The sequence below is a fragment of the Micropterus salmoides genome, unplaced genomic scaffold, assembly GCF_014851395.1.
Source record: "Micropterus salmoides isolate LMB-PRFRI ecotype aquatic unplaced genomic scaffold, ASM1485139v1 Ms_hic_scaffold_8, whole genome shotgun sequence".
NCBI classification, from domain to species: Eukaryota; Metazoa; Chordata; class Actinopteri; order Centrarchiformes; family Centrarchidae; genus Micropterus; species Micropterus salmoides.
This window is the reverse complement of record NW_024044570.1, coordinates 8,600,150-8,614,030: the sequence shown is the minus strand read 5'-3', so window position 1 is coordinate 8,614,030 and position 13,881 is coordinate 8,600,150. Positions and strand designations below refer to the sequence as shown.

Here is a 13,881-nt window from a genome sequence, read left to right as displayed (position 1 = left end):
TCACACATGCTTTACAAAAATGAGTTTGAAAAACCGCTAAAGAGGAAATGCAAAGTCCGGGCAATTGATAATCTGATTTGTGAAGCATTTTAAACAACTCAGAGCTATTAGCCTATATCTTAATCACTTGTCATATTTAGAGTTCATCGAGAAAGCGCAATTTCCCACCACAATCTTTAATTGTTTTACACATACACATTTTTGTTTGTACATGAAATCACTCTTCTATTCAGATTTATAATTGTCCGGCTTGACAGATCCTCCAGTTGCCAGTTTGGACCTGCCCACACCGGCCTGCGCAGTAAATCACAATTTCCAACAAGTTGTTTAATTGTTTGGACTCCGGCGGAACAATTTATAGACCACTACCCCCTCTCTTGTAAGTGAGAGTGTCTGTCTGAAAAACAATCCGAGCAGGGGCGTCGCTGAAGTTGATCTCCTATGGCATTTTGTTTTGAGCAGGTGCTGCGGGTTGAAGTTCCCTCATAAGGTAAAGTGGCATTAGAGTGTTCAAATGGCAGACTTATATATAGGCTGCCAATTCAGCACATTGTCCCGGGCTGCATGGTTATGCGCTCTCCGCTGTCTAAGCGAGACCTGCAGCTTTTTTCTTTTTTCTTCTCTGTGGGGATCCGCGCTGACAACAGGCGGACAAGCCTGACTACAGCGGCCGCCACTGTGTGGTCCATTAGGAATCTGTCAGCAACATAAAATTACTATTATGAGCCCTTTGTAAAAAGGGCTTGTAAAAAGCCCCTCTTTTCAGTGGCAAATTTGAATGAATCTCCACTTATGATATTAAATAAATGTAAATAATTTACCAGATGAAGTCACTTCTCTTGGTAAACATTTTCATTTCTCAGGATACATTTGTGCATTTTATTTAATCCTTCAGATTCATTTGCTCAATTTAAAATTAAATGCATTTTAATATATGGGCCTGTAGCCTCATGGATAATGATTTTATTTAATTTTCTTATTTACTGATTTGACATAGCCTAGACAATTACATTTTCTGATTACATCTCTCTCGCTCTCTCATGTTTCTCATGTTGTTTACCAGCATCAACATAAGTTTAGCTGTTGTTAAAAATCACTACAAAATATTTATTTTAAACAAAATTCCACTCTGAAAATATCCATTTCCATTTCTTTTTGCCTCCAATGTTAAGTCCTGAAAATGTGCACGCTGGTGTTAATGATAATGCAAGGCCAACCTCAGGGTCCAGTTCTCATACTTACAAATCTATCCATCGCTCACACATTATTCTAATATGCCACATATATTTCTTTAGATTCTGAGGGGCCTTTTCCTCTGGTGTGGCACAGATGAACTTAAGTGGCAGAGATAGGGTACAAGGAGCAGGAAAGACTAAAGATTAAGAGATTTGATGGCTCAGAGAAACAGAGAGTGAGATGAAGGGATAGATTGAACGGAGGATGTAGAGGACTGCTCTGAATTTTGAGATTGTGATTGAGAAGTTTGCCATTTATCAGAGATTCACAACAAGAAGTTTCAGGATGTGTCATCACCTTTAACCCCTTTAGCAATATTATTTTATTTACCCTGTATATTTAGCCAAATGCCAATCTGCAGATTCAAGTGTTTCCACATGTTTTTTTTTGGAAGATGTCTTTCACCTTCACCGGAAGACAGTCGCTCTACCATTTTAAGCCTGTGGCCGATCCGGAGAGTCCTAATTATTTGTTGTCGGGCTCTTTGAAAAAGACACCAGCCCCCAAATTGGACATGTGTTGTACAAACACAAATTAAACATTTAGCCCTAAGTATTTCTCCCTGGGTCCTAAGTGCATATTAGCCAGCCTATACTTATCTCTGGCCCAACGACACACCCAAATTGCAGTGTTGCTGCTGAAAAAGAAAGGTTGAGGCCCCAGAGAATGAGCACTTGAAGCACGCTGGCAGATGCCCATAAGTTTCTCAACCACAATGCAAGCTTAGGTGTGTGTATACATACAGTAGCCTATGTGTGTGTGCTTGTATTGATGTGTGTGTGTTTAAGGATTTTTAAAAAAATCTCTTGTGTTTTTGTGATTGTCGACGTAAACAGATCTGTCAAATGTTCCTCTGTGTTTGACTAAGTGAGCTTGTGTACTTTCACATTGTGTCTAGTGTTTGCATGTGTAAGTGTATTTTAGGTGTGTGTGTGTGAGTGTGCATAAGCCTACATCTGTGCATCTATGCATGCCATATCCTTGATATTATGTACACACACATTATGTAGATGGCGTGTCTTTGTCATCTTTGTGGCTTTTCTGCCGGCATGTATGTATGTTCTTGATACTGTGTGTGCCCCGCTGGGTGGGCGTACTTCTCTGTGGATACATCCTCTGTTCTCCACCACCACATAACCTTGGAAACAGCTTCCTCATTTTTCCCCTGAGCAGAGAATAACGAGGGGCCGCGTTTATTCTCCTCTCTCCTCTCTTTCAGTGGTTGGAGTAACCTTTCCTTTTCTGCTGCTGATTCTCCAGCACCTGCTCCCCACCATCCAATTACAAAGCTCAGAATAAGAGCTTACCTGACACACTAGCTCCTAATGACTAAAGCATGTCCTCCACACAGACACACACACCTACTCACTCCTCCGTCCTCTTCATTTCACATCTTTGCAGACAGTATTTAGGCAACATCTTTATTCAACATCGTGGCGTGCCCAATTTATGTTCACAGCAGCTCATATTTTTGGGTGTGCTGATGCATAGAGCAGCACAGGTTCACAAAGTTCATCCTCTTCCTCGGCTCTTTTTATCTCTCTGAATCCTTTTTCCTTAGGCATTGCTGTTGTCTAATGACTGCAACATTAACAATAGCTATTATGTACCTGCAAAGAATTGATTAAGATTTATAAACGTATGGTTTACACAAGAGCCTTTGACAAATTACTTCTGCAGTGTTAACACAGTCACAAACCTGGCGTCCTGCCTAAAGAGAAAAATAACAAGAGGTGGCTTAAATCCACATTAAACTGAACCCACTTTAATATTTTCTTATATTGTGATGTTTGTCTGCCGTGTTGTTTGTTTTTCTGTTTTCCTGTCTGTTTCCTGTTTTATGAACAACTTGGCATGGCACACTGCATCATCATTCTTTCTGCTTTTTCACTTTTTCTCAAGTGGAAAAACTCAACATCACACTCTCCAGCAACACTTCACACACCGCCGTTTCTCTGTGTTCTTGAAAGTCATTTTTGGAAATAGGAACTCAACTGAAGTAACATGAAATAATTCCTGGAATGTGCCTAACAAATCTGACTCATTATGTACTGTATGTACATACAAGGTACTTGCTTTTGGGAAGCCTGGTCAAGGTTATTTCATGCATCCTGAGAGGAAGCAACATTTATTTTATATCACTTGTAAAGAAAAACTAAATGATTAGCAGCAAAATGACTAATACTTGATCACGTATGTGGTCACATTAAGTGCTTCATCAGAGCTAGTATTTGACATTGATCTGACTTTACCGATAGGACTGTCCCTAAAAACCACAGAGACTGTTCCCTAAAAAAAGTCTTTCTTTCTATTGGCTTGTAGTGGAAAAAGAGTTAATATGATTTGTGAAACTGAACCCAGTTACATACAGATCAGAATGTGCATAGACTAAAGTAAGGACAAACAAGGGACCACTTTCTGAAATCCTCCAAACAGTTGTAGTGTTTAACTTCCAAACAGTTAGATGAAGGTATTGTTTAAAAAAAAAAAAAGAAAAAAAAAAAGAAAATAGATTTTACTCTTGATCTGAATACTGAATACCTATGTCATATTAATTTCCCCCAAAGAAACATTTGCAGATAACATTTGAAAGAAAAAACAACAAAAAACAGCCCTAAAACTCTTTAGACTCTCTGATGTTGCTTGCAAAATAGATTAGCCTCACAAGTTATTATTCATCGCTGCTTGGTCATGGAAATCCCATCATTTTAACTTTATTGTTTCACTTTAAGGAGGTTGACTCATTGTAAAAAGACATAATTCAGATTGGTGCACTTGACGGACATCTGAGCTTCGCCAGGAACAGTAGCCAAAAATAAAGACAGAGTCCTGGAAAAATGTCCACCACAGTTGATTCTCTGCTAATTCGTGGGCATAAATAACAAGATTAAAGTAAGTGTTTTGGTCTCTTTGTTGCAGTCAATCTGATTGCAGAGTTTTGATTTTTCTTACAAGACTATAGGGTAACCAGGTGACTGACACTGGTGCTCAAGTGGCTCTTTATCTGTCAGTCAGTCGTCGTGGCCTTGGATTGCAGCAGCAGATGCTTTGGCAATTACGCTGCTCCTGATGATTTTACAGAAAAGGGAAATCACATGCGAGCATGTCTGCATGTCCTGGGGCTTTTAGAGTTTCCGTCTTTCTTCCTCATTTACATCGACTTTACATCTCTCTCGACCTCTTTTTACATTACATTACATTTTTCTTTCACTCTGTCTTCAAATGGTGATGAACTGGAGGGTATTGTTTGTCCATCCATACATCATCAACCGCTTATCCTGCGTACAGGGTCGCGGGGGGTATTGATTGTAACTTTGCAAATAAGTTTTGTTACTTTACAGAAAAAATCATCAGGAAATATTTGAGACATTAAATGTTCTATGTTCTAAATATAAATGTTCTGTGTAACTGCTCTAAGATGTCTCCTAACTTCAATAACATCCTGCAATGTGCTTAACATAGTGCAAGGAGTCAATATGGGAAAGTGGGTGTCATTAGCAAACATCTCTCTGTTTAGTTTATCCTGCTTAACAACCAGATGGGTGGGGTTTGATATGTAGGACAATACAAGTGTCTGAAGTGTTTTTACAATTGAATGAAAGTGTTTGAAGATACATTTACTCATCTTTTGTGTGATTGACAGTCACCCTTTCTGAATAAGATGACACATAAACCCCACCCCTCTGTCACTCCTTGCAGGTTAAAACAAACAAAAGAAATAATTTGCAGTACCTTTGATGAAAGTCTGTTGTTAATGTTGCTCTCAGGTACTATGCTTGTGAATTTTATTGCTGTTTCTGACTTTATCTGCTGTGGACAAATATTTTTAATGCAAGTTGTTTCCAGAGACACTGTAGTACAATGCTGTACTAGGATAGAAAAGAAATGTGTTGAAATGTTTGTTGTGAGGAAAGGGCCTCCTGTGCTGCCCCAATCAGCCTCTCTTAGACTGTTTTGAAAGTGTCAAATGCTGCCGGACCCACAAATCAGAGCTGCGCATTACACTTCATGTGGCTTTCGCTCAGACTGTGGGCACACATATGCATACTATACACAAACACACATGTGCATTCCAAGGCATACAATACATTTCATGACACAAAAACAGAGCAGGATGTACAGTCACACGTGCTTCCTTAGCTCCAAATTGCAAAAGGGGAATTTACTTTGCTTTGAATTATCTTTGAATCAATTAATTTAATAAATAACCAGATATGAGACAGGTATCATCTTTTGTTTGAATGTAAGAATACAAGCATAAAAACTTGCCAAATATTTAAAGGGCTACTCCAACAATTTAGTGTTACACTTCCATAAAGTTGGGCCTCTTGTGTGGGACAGATCACAAAACAAATTGCCATTTTCTTACCAAAGTGCACTGGAATTTTCCTCTTCCTCTGTGAGGAATCATTAGTCATTTGATGTAGACTAAGTTCGTTGTTCTCACCTGGCCAAACAAAGTGAAACAGATTAATAATAGCTTTCGAGTTAAAACCACTGCAAACATGCCTGTTTTTATTGTACTCTGAACTCATGTTTACATTGCTTTTATAGTTTGAATCTGCACCTCCCATCTGTAGATGCACCAACATCCTGGAAAAGCAGGCTGGCTAACCCTCACTTTACCACTCGTAGTGGTTTGGAGTAATGGGGCGTGGCAGCACGGTTCGGGGTGCGAGGCCTCCGAAATGACCCTGTGGTAAAGTAGTAAGGGCCAAGATAATGTGGTCCCACCCATTGAAACCCAAATCCAATTGGTCGTCGGCCAGCTTGTCTACGCAGGGCGTTGCCATGGTTTCCAGGCCGTAAAGAAGTCTTTAATCGAGCCGTTGTCATCATGAGATGGTGGTGAGTGTTTGGGCTTGCAGCGGAGAGGTAGAGACAACAGTAGGGAAAAAAGAGAAAGAGAGAGAATGAGGGAGGTTGGGTATCTACTGTGCGGCTCAGAATAGAAATGTACCGCTTGACGGACAGTTCTGAAAGCAGCCCATCTTTGTGAGCTACACACATCAGGTTCATTCCTTGTGTCATGAAGTTCCCAGGGCTATATAGCGCCTGGGAATGTATTCATAAATGACATGCTCCTGACACGCTCCTGGCTCATGTCTATTTGTATATGGTATGCTATGTTCTGAACATGCTGTTGGATTAGCAGTAGTGTGGAGTGTGGTGTTCAGTGATGACGGGCTGTGCAGAGGAGTGGTGCTGGCTCGGGTATCGAGCTGACTGGGCTCAGACCTCAGGTTTCCGCCACGTAATCCAACACACTTTGGATGATGGGACGGACGGCAGCATCGTGGCCTGCTGACATTTGTGCCAGAAGGTTTCATACACAAGAATATGCAACAGACACTTAATGGTAAGGGTAGCAGCACTGTGTGTGTGTGTGTGTATGTGTGCTCTTGTGTGAGCCATCTGAAGAGAACTGCAGGCTCTTCATGAGGCCCACCTGTTGGGCTTTTTCATGCGTCTAATGTTAAACGCATGTTTTGGGAGCAAACTTTGTTCAACCGTTCAATATGAGAAGAAAGTACATTGGAAACAACCAATCAAGTCAATCCAACTACTGTATTGTTAGAGTTAGTTAATTTGTCTTGGCTCACAGCCTGTATGTAACCAAATAAAATGGCCCTTTGCCACAGTCCCTCAAGTCGATGGTTCCCTGCTGGAAGGCCTGCAGTTGCTGGAGGGAAAATCGCTGCCTCAGCAAGCTGTTTAGTCTCATTCTCAAGGAGCTTACAGTGTGTCTCCCTGTTTAATATGGGAAACATACATAGGCTGGCCTGTGATGTCAGTTGTTATTGCTGGAGGCCTGCTATAGGAAAAATCTCATTTGCGTTTGTAAAGCACTGTAGTGAAAAGGAGCTTATGTCATAAAGATGCTATTGTGGCTGCTGCACGGCCTGCCTTGTGTATGTGAGTGTGTGTGTGTTTGTGTGTATGTGTCTTTAAGTGTCACTTTGACCCATACATTGTGGATTTCACGTGTGTTTTCCTCACATTTGTGCAGGTTTCAATGGACAATGGTTTCTGTGCCTGTTTGTTCATGGTGCACACAAAGGGAGTTAAGCAGCTGCCTTTTGTGCCGGAGATTTGTGAATTGAGAGGTGCTATTGTAGCTACCACAAACGATTACATATTTTTATGCCTGCTTCTCTTTGATTTCATGTGCTCTTTGTCATTGTGCAACTGCATGACTTTTGTTGGAGGAGGATAATGTACAAGTTAATAATCATGATGATGGATGGAGTCATGGTGTATATCAGCTTGAAGAGAACAAAACATACAACCAATTTGACATAACCCAAACACTTGCATTTAAAAAGAATTATGTCTTAAGAAACATGCTTGGTTTTGAGTCAGTGCCCACCCAATTAATTTAGCTTCATTCATCTAATTAATATCTGCTTAAAGGATAATTTTGGTATTTTTAAATCTGGGCCCTATTTTCACATATTTTGGTGTCAATATGACTAGTAGGTACATTTTGGAATCCGTTCAGCGGGCAGCTGCAAACCAGCTTCAGTGGCTGCAACGTATTCCTTCTTCTTGCCACTGACAGGCTCAGACTGTTGTACCAGGTGTTTGACAACATCATGGAAGGGATCCCTACAAATGACTTCCAGTGACAACCTTTGTTTTTAAGAAGAAACAGAAGTCTCGCTCAAGGACAATTGTCCCCCTGAAATCTTGTGAGAGGCAAATTGTTGCAGGACACACCGGATGCTACTTTGTTGTGCATATAGAGGAACTGCTTGTAAGACTTTATTTCCTAACATTACTCCCACACAACAAAGTTTTCTCTCCAACTCCGACTCACGTCGTCTTCCTGCAACAACTCTCTCGCGACATTTCAGAGCGAGAACCATTGTTTCCTGTTAAAAACAGAAGTTGTCGCTGAGAGTCACTCGTAGGGATCCTTTCCATGATGTTGTTAGACACCTTGTATAACAGTCCGTACCTGTCAGGGGCAAAAATAAGCACTTTTTGGAGGGTGCAATTGCCCCGAAGGAATACATTGCAGCCACTGCAGGTGGTTCGCCAGTTGCAGCCACTATCTACATGGATTCCGAAACGTTTTCAATCTACTAGTCATTTCGACACCAAAATATGTAAGAATAGAGCCCAGGTTTTAAAATACTGAAATTATCCTTTAAGTGTCCAGTTCCACCTGTAGAATTATTTTATGTGGCTTACAGGGTTTCACTGGTATATTTTCAGCTGCAAATGTGTCATTGTTGCTTAAAATGTAAGACTGTACTCCATGAACTATCCTTGGATTATTTAGGCTTAAAAAGAATCACCTTTCATGATAAACAACTCCAAGATGGGACACGAAATGAAAGTAGCATCATAAAATACCAAGGACTGAAAAATGTAGCTCGGTATCAGATCAATAACTGTTAGCCATGTAATCACTCTCAAAGACTGAATCTCACTTACCTCTTGCTGGCAATAAGTCTGTTTCAGCCATGGACAAAGCAACAAAAATGCACTAAAACCTGTGGAAAGGAAAAAATCTTGATCCACAATAAATGTTTGCATCGTGCTAAAGGTCTCTATAAAATGAAACATATACATTAATTCTTTAGAAAAACATGTCACCACAATGCAACAAGTAAGAACAGTGTGGGTTGTGGGAGTTTGGGTCTGGCAGATGAGATAAACTGTATATTTGATTTCTCTTATGAATACAAATTGCAGACATATGTGGGAGGAGAAAATTTAAATAAAACATTTGATATTTATTGCCACCACAGTTTTTCTATTCATTCTTTTAACTGTTCCTGACGACCACCTCCTCCATCTGAACAAGCCTCCCCTCACATTCAGCATCTCTGTGTTTTACAGAGCAGCAGATTTGTGCGCTGTCTTCTAAATCATTTCCCTCTCTCGCAGATTGCTCCCTGCTGGAATATTGGCCTGACAGCCGTTTTTTTTCTTCCTCTGCTTCCCCGGCGGACTCATTTACATTTATGCACGCAGCAATTAATTACAGGCTGGCGCTGGCCTTGTAAATTAGAGGGAGTCGAGGTCGCCCTCATTATTGCCCCTGACAGTTAAAGCCTTGTTTAGGTCATGACAAGGTTGACTTCAGGCTGGGACAGTGGAAGCTTAGCAGTGGTTGGCTGGTCTTCATACATCTGATATCACTTTACAGCAAATGAAGAAAATATACTTTCTTGATGGATATGTTATTTTGTACTATTTTTTTGAACTGGAAAGTTTTGCAAACTTAATGTTCTATATCCTGGACCTTTTTTTTTTTTTTTTGCAGCCATAGGTCATCATTTCAGGCCTTGTGTTTTGTCTTTAGCGTAATGCCTTCTGTGTGTTTTGGGTGTTTCATTCAAATACTTCTGTAGGGGTTTTTCTATAGGCCCAGGAGTCAGGCAGGAGACTTCTCACGGTATTGGCCTTTTCATGCGAAGATGCTCCAACATTTTCAAGCTCCTTCACTCACAAGGCATTCTTTTCTTCTCTGTCACGCAGCGATGTGTTTGTTCATACCTTACCAGATTGATAAAAGAAGGGAGAGATCCTATTCACTTCTGCCTTTGACATTCACCTCTTGTTTTTACAATCTTTCCAAGGCACGCTGTTTGCACAGTGGAACAGGCTTTGTCTTGAAGAAGTGGAACAATGGCAAGCACCATAATGTAATCTCCTAAGGTTAGTGAGCGAAGGGGTGAGGTTGAGATGTATGTGCTGCCGCTTGCCCCAACCCTCTACCTCCCTCCCTCCCACCCGCCCTTTACTTTAGCAATATTTCATGTTAACAGCAACTTGGAAGATAATACATGATGTCACTTAAGCCCCTGTAATGTGCTATGTCTTTTGTGAAGAGAACACAAAGGCTTTTCACTCATGCAAACATCCCCTTCCCTTGTTCCACTTATCAAAGGTGTTGTGAGTAGCGGTTTGCCCACACACATGCATATCTACAACTGTGTCTTTTTTATACATGATCTAACCACAAAACATTTATATTGAAACATTATCTTGCTCCCACCCTAAGCAACTCTTTTAGCAGCCTAAACCCAGCCACACATGGGATCAAAGTCCTGCACTTTGTACACCCAAACAATCAACAACTGTCTGACCTCTGTCTATATGAAGGGGTCATTATGACTCAACCTGAGTATGCTTGTTGGATCGTCAACAGTGTCCAAAACCCCCACTTCCCACACCTTTCTGACTCTGGAATTGTGGGGGCTGTGTCTGAATTTTTAAAAAACTTTCTGAAACAACTATCTGACAAGCACACCCACTTCACCCAGCCACTACTTCCACCCCTTCTCATTTATAGTGTGTGCAACACTATGAATACCTTTGGGCAGAGATTGTCTGAAAGAGTTCACCATCTTACCGATTTTAACCATTATTGTGTCTTAACCGTCTCTATGATGTCATGCTTTTCACCCCACCTAATGTGGCCATTCAGATAAACTATTCACACTAAACTACACTTTTGCCTTTAAATGTGTTTGGACAACACATCATATGAAGTAGTTTGTTTCAAGCTTGGGCTGTGCGATATGGCAAAAAATTCATATCCCGATATAGATAATTTCCAATTGACAACTGACGCTACTTCCTGCTGCTCACAGCTCTCCTGCTACAACAGGTAACATTACAACAGCAGCATGTCCGTGGACGTTTCCTCACTGACCGGGGGCGGCACCCACCTGCTACAAAGTCATATTAACCAAGTTTACATGACCCCACAGAGTCTGTCTGCTTCGCTGCTGCCGGAGCAGCCTTTCTACTAAGCGGTGCAGTGCGTCCACAGACTGAGTGCGTCCAGGAGGCACCCCAGCATCAAGCACCACCGCTCAGATAAACCGGGTAGGAAGTCAAACACAGAAACGGCAGAGAAACGGTCAATTTTCAAATTAAAATACCCGTTACAGACCTCCGATCGTATATCAACAATAAACACAGTTAAATCAGACAAAAAAGAAACAATTTTCCTACGTACCCAACTTAATCATAGTAGAAGCACAAAAAGCAAGCACTAATAACCAAATTAACTAAATCTAAACATGTCGGCAAAGTCCGGCAGGTAAAACGCTCTTATTCTGAAATGCTCCCTGTGGTAGTTGCTAAATGCACACGTCAAGACTAGAAACTAAAGCGATCCACAGAGAGCTTTGAAGAATGTTGTAGAAGCACAAAAAGGACAATTAAAAACAAGTCATTAAAGTGGGGCAGAATACACGCTTCGCTGCTGAAATGCTTCTGAGAGGCTTCCAGTGGACGTTGATGCCGTAAATAAACCGCTGCGCACACGCAGCCTACGTCCGTCCCTCAGAATTCCCATGATGCATGAGGGTGAAGGGAGTTTTGTTAAAATGTGCTAATAAGTTTGCCATTTGTTTGAAATACAAATGTTACTTTATGATTTGACTTTAATAAAACGTGTCTCCTTAGAATCTATTGTTTGTTGTTAATTGTCGTTGTTGTGGTGGTTTACCATTGAAACCAAATATTACAGTCAAGTTTGGAATTTGCAACACAACAAAATAAACAATAGAGCAAAATTGTAAACAATAGATGTTTTTTAATCGTCAAACGATAGATATCGTCATATCGCACAGCCCTATTTCAAGCCTGGTTTTGAAAAAAAAAACATTGCCAGTGTAATATAATTAAGACAGAAACAAAAAACAAAATTAGTACTCTATAAACATATTTTGTTGAAATATGTACTGATATCTGGCTACTCTGATCAAAGTGTGAGCTTTGAGCAAAAACAACTAGTGTGAGACCTCAGAAGTCTCAAGTTTGGCAGTCTATCAGTCACGAGTGTGAAATGCAGTAAAATAATAGCTCAGTGATGATAGGATCATAAGTTGCTCACTCGCAGCCCTCGAGAGAAAACACAGAGAAATAACAACAGAAACAGATTGAGGCCTGCTCAACATGGCCACTGGTCCTCTGAGAGTCAACGTGTGCTATAAGCTCATCATTTATGGGTCAATTGAACCTCATTCTGGTTTAATTGCCCATATGATTAGTTGGAACCATACTCCATTTCCTATGGTGCAGACATGGAAGTGGCAGCACAGAGCCTCATGTGGTGCTAAGCTCATTGAGAGAGCTTCTGTCTCATAGAGTTCCATTGTTCTTACTCCAGTGTGTCCGCGTCTGCACAAGTGGCATTGACAGCTGCAACAAGACAACATTTGGGACTGTGCATATTTTGTAGCGTGAATGTGTGTATTCACTGTGCAGGTGCAGACATAGCTCTTAATATAATACAGTGTATTATCTTGTTGTGCACCAAATCTCTTACCTCTCTGGTTACCTATCTGTAATGCTATGATGTCACGGCTTTGCTTTTCCCAAAAGCAAGTCTCTGGCCTTACATTTTGCTGCTTCAAGTTTCTTTTCCAGACAGGTGCTTTTTTCGCTGCTGGCTGAATGGTGGGGTAACATGTGCCATTTTACAGCTGTTGGACAGTGGGCCAAAAAGGTAGCTGTTACTTCCTGCAGTTGTCAGAAGGAGGCTGGAATGGCTTTATAGCCTGGGACTCCTATATCACTCCCCCTCATCACACTGATAGTCAGTTCAATAAAATGTATGTTTAAAAAACTACTTACATGTGCAAAAAAAATATTTTTTACAGGTTACTTTGTTATATTAGTTTGGAATTATTAATTTGAATAACTGAATTTATCATTTTGTGACGACATGATTCCACTTCCAAATGATGACCATACTGAATTATTGTCCGACCTTATTTTAACGGATATTGCTGCTCACCGAGGGCTGATATGCACAGCTTGGAAATCTACAGGGGCAGGTATTGAAATGTAGTGCCACAATGACTGCAATATTGTAACTGATAACTTATAAAACACGGTATTATTTAAGATTGTGTTATGCTCGTTTACCTTGCACCACACCTTGATTCTACATTTTACCAAAGTAGAAGTACATTCCATATGCAGTAGTGTATACTGTATTCACATATATGTACGTGGCTTTTCAAGCATGTTAGTGTGAAAGTGAGTTTTTGCCTGTACATAATTGAATGTTACTGAATGTATGTGTGTACACATGTGTGTGTGTTTGTGTGTGTGTGTGTGTGTGAGCATGTGCGTTTTGCGGCAACTATCCTGACTGGGCAGCCAGCTGTCTCTCTGATTACCCAGCATCCTCCAGGTGTCAGATCTGCCATCTGCAGATGAGTGGCAGGGCGTGTGGAGCGGAGGAATGGAGGGAAGAGAGGGGGGGTAAAAAGAAAGGAGGGGAAACAGAATAACTGGTTCTGCAGACATCTGGAACGTGTTCAGACGGGTCATCGAGAGACGCAGAGTGTGAACAGTGCCTGTTCGATTGAAAAGGTGGCTTTTAGAGTCCTTGGCATTTCAGCTTTTGTTGGTTAATATTTCCACAAAAAATGGGGGGGAAAGATGAAGTTGCATCTTAGAGAAATGTTTACAGGGATGTTTCACACAAGTGTATTTTTTAGCAGACTATTTGCTATCATTATTATTATCACAAGAACTTCTTAGTGTATAAGCCTTTGAGTAGTTCTGGTCAGAATTGCGCCTTAATTGTGCCCTGAGAGAAAAATGCATCCAAGAGAGAATCATTTGGTTGATTAAAGACATGAATAAAAGATCACACATACC

At 40.7% G+C, this 13,881-nt stretch overlaps 1 protein-coding gene across 6 annotated transcripts in view; it reads left to right on the top strand.

Annotated features, from left to right (window-relative positions):
* LOC119893546 (transcription factor SOX-6-like) overlaps positions 1-13,881 on the top strand; it is a 110,393-nt gene that overhangs the window by 2,307 nt on the left and 94,205 nt on the right. Inside the window, exon 1 of one of the 6 annotated variants that reach the window (XM_038705771.1) lies at positions 9,861-9,909. The exons of 4 other annotated variants lie outside the window; for them this stretch is intronic. The gene's annotated coding sequence lies outside the window, so the exon portion shown is untranslated. Of the gene's footprint in view, positions 1-9,860; positions 9,910-11,019; positions 11,086-13,881 lie in introns of those variants that run through there. One more of the 6 variants, XM_038705772.1, reaches the window with a different exon arrangement.